General features: G+C 36.7%; 1 non-coding gene across 1 annotated transcript; it reads left to right on the top strand.

Annotated features, from left to right (window-relative positions):
- Nucleotides 1-1594: 1594 nt before the first annotated feature.
- LOC111745687 lies at nucleotides 1595-1703 on the top strand. Its single transcript, XR_002782768.1, has one exon. It is a non-coding gene; the product is annotated as a U6 spliceosomal RNA (small nuclear RNA).
- The last annotated feature ends 2047 nt before the right edge of the window (nucleotides 1704-3750 follow it).

Genomic DNA, 3750 nt, shown 5'->3' on the forward strand with positions numbered 1-3750 from the left:
AATCTTGGATCAATGTTATCAGAGATAAGACTTCTTCTGCCCCTTCATGTGCTAAGGCCTAAATTTGGGGAACAGGATAGGATTGAATTTCACTCTCTGTGTAAACCAGCTTCTCCCCATTCATTAGCTACAGGTTTGGACTCTGCTAGGGTCAAATATGAGCAAAGGAAGAGAGGGCTTAGAAAATTTCTAACATGGCTGAGAGCCTTTGTGACTTCTGATCTACCAGATATCCAAGTCTTTCTCTTGTGAGACACTTGGCGTTCTTTTTGGAGTTCCAGATCTGCTACGTTTACCAGCTATTCTTGTACATTGGGTGCATATGTCCTGGCCAAAAGCTCTCCTCTCAGCTCCTTGCTCACTGTTCTGAGATACTGGGTAGTCCTGGGGCCTTTCTTGTGTGACATCTTTTGTCCTGACCTCTCTTGGGTGTGCAGGCCAATGCCGGCCCATAGCACTCTCTGGTTCCCTAGATTTCCTAAATGGGACTTAAAGCCTCGAGTCCACAGGACTCCTTTGGTGCAGTGCACCTCAGTTACACTCCCCTTGAAGTCTACATTCTTTATGCTGGAGAAGGAGGAAGCACCTCACCCATTACCCCAACTCCCTACCCCCTACCCTGTCAGGGCTGGCATGAGAATCCACAGCACCCTAACAGCTCTTTCCAAAGAGATTTATTCCCCAAATTCTCTCTCCTTTACACATTACAATGCCTTTTTATCTTCTTGACCTGAATAAGAGTTCCAAGAAGCAAGGAACAATTTTTCGATTTAATTTTAAATTCTGGATATGAGAATTCTGTCTCATACTTATTCTGGCATTTAATATTTATTATCTTAGTGCCTAGATCATAATCAAGATAAGAAGAGCCCTATTTTTTAATTTAGTAAATTATATAAGTAGTACACGCGCAAAAAGGTGAACGAATAAAAAGTATATAGCTTAACAGATTTTTAGAAAGTGAATATACCTGCACATTAGCACCCAGATCATTACCAGCACCCCAGATGCCCTTCATGCATTCTCCTAGTCGCCTCCTTTGTTTAAAAGTAATCCTTATCCTGATTTCTAATATTACGGCTTAGTGTGGGCCATTTTTGAACACCTTATTCTATTGAAACAGACAAAATTGCTTATATTCAACTATTTTTGCCCTTCAAAATGGCAACTTTATTTGGTTCAATTAGTATAAGTTAAGATGAAATTACACTGTATGTGTCTGTCTTTTTCTCAACATTTCATCTGTGAAGGTCATTCATGTCATTACATGTAGTAATGATTCATTCATTCTTGTTGCTTAATTTTTCCATTGTCTTGCAAAAGGGTGAAAAGTGATCCTAGGAGATCTGAGATGGAACATTGAATTTGTCTGCCACTTTGGGTGTGAAGATGTTCAGCTTTAGTAGATACTGACAATTTTCCAAAGTGGTCATGTCAGTTTATTCATCGACACTATCTATCAGCAATAACAGAGAATAATTTCTTTAAAATGATGCAACTTATAAAAGGATCACAAAGCATCAACAACTTAGGAATAGTCTGACATAAGATGTGTAAGACTGCTAAACTAAAGCTACAAAACCTTATTGAGGGAGTGCTTGCTTCGGCAGCACATATAGTAAAATTGGAACAATATACAGAGAAGATTAGCATGGCCCCTGCACAAGGATGACACTCAAATTCATGAAGCCTTCCACAGTTTTAGAAAACTATAGGTCGATATCTCTTATGAACACTGATGCAAAAATCCTCAACAAAATATTAGCAAAGCAAATTCAGCAATATATTAAAAATATCATACACCATGATCAGGTTGAATTTATTTCTGGGGTGCAAGGTTAGTTCAATATCTTCAAATCAATTAATGTGATACACCACATTAGCAAATCAAAAGATAAAACCCATATGCTCATATCAATAGATGCAGAAAAAGCATTTGACAAAATCTAGCATCCATTTACGATAAAAAATCTCAGCAAAGTGGGAATAGAGGGAACATACCTCAACATAATAAAGGCCATGTATGACAAACCTATAGCTAACATCATACTCAATGGGGAAAGGCTAAAAGCATTTTCATTAAGGTCAGGAACAAGACAAGGATGCCCACTTTCACCACTCCTCTTCAACATTGTATTGGAAGTCTTAGCCACAGCAATAAGAGAAGAGGAATACAAGGCATCCACATGGGAAAAGAAGAAGTAAAACTCTCCTTATTTGCCGATGACATGATACTATATGGAGAGAACCCTAAAAATACCAACAGAAAACTGTTAGAACTGATCGATGAATTCTGTAAAGTAGCAGGTTACAAAGTAAATATTCAGAAGTCAGTGGTATTTTTATAAACCAATGATGAATTCTCAGAAAGAGAACTTAAAAAAACAATCCCATTTACAATTGCATCGGAAATTATAAAATACCTGGGAATCAAATTAACCAAGAAGGTAGAAGACCTGTTTTCAGAAAATTGTAAGTCACTGAAAAAAGAAATTGAAGAAGATACAAATAAATGGAAGCATATACCATGTTCATGGGTAGGAAGAATCAACATTGCTAAAATGGCCATATTACCCAAAGCAATCTATAGAGTCAATACAATCTCTATCAAAATACCAATGGCATTTTTCAGAGAGCTAGAACAAATAATTCTGAAATTTATATGAAGCCATAAAAGACCCCGAATAGCCATGGCAATCTTGAGAAAGAAGAACAAAGTTGGAGGTATCACACCATCTGATATCAAACTATACTACAAGTCTACAGTAATGAAAACAGCATGGTACTGGCATAAAAACAGATACATTAATCAATGGAACAGAATAGAGAGCCCAGAAATAAATCCACTCCTATACGCTCACTTAATATATAACAAAGGAGGTATGACTATACAATGGGGTAAAGACAGTCTCTTCAATCAATGGTGTTGGGAAAATTGAACAGATATATGCAAAAAGAGAAGCTGGACCGCCACCTTATCCTGTATACAAGAATAGACTCAAAATGGATTAAAGACTTAAATATAAGACCTGAAACCATAAAACTTCTAGAAGAAAACATAGGCGGTAAACTCTCTGATATTACTAACAGGAATTTCTTTTCAGATATATCTCCTTGGGCAAGGGAAACAAAAGAAAAAATAAACAAATGGGACTACATCAAACTAAAATTTTTGTACAGCAACGGAAACCATCAACAAAACAAAAACACAACTGTCTGGGAGAGTATTTGCTTATGATTCATCTGATACGAGGTTAATATCCAAAATATGTAAAGAATTTATACAACTCAACAACAACCACAACAACAATGACGACAACAACAACAACAACAAAACACAATCCAATGAAAAAATGGGCAGAAGATCTGAACAGATATTTCTCCATTAAGGAAATACAGACGGCCAAAAGACATATGAAAAGATGCTCAAGGTCACTAATCATCAGAGAAATGCAAATGAAAACACAATGAAATATCACCTCACACATGTCAGAATGGCTATCATCAATAAATCAAAGAACAACCAGTGTCGGCAAGGACGCGGAGAAAAGGGAACCCTCATACATTGTTGGTGGGATTGTAAATTGGTACAGCCACTATGGAAAACAGTCTAGAGGTTCCTCAAAAATTAAAAATGGATATACCTTTTGACCCAGAAATTGCACTTCTGGGTATTTATCCAGAGAAAACCAAAACAATAATTCATAAAGATCTATGCACCCCTATGTTCAGGGCAGCACAATTTACAAT

Source organism: Pteropus vampyrus, unplaced genomic scaffold, assembly GCF_000151845.1.
Source record: "Pteropus vampyrus isolate Shadow unplaced genomic scaffold, Pvam_2.0 Scaffold160, whole genome shotgun sequence".
NCBI lineage: Eukaryota > Metazoa > Chordata > Mammalia > Chiroptera > Pteropodidae > Pteropus > Pteropus vampyrus.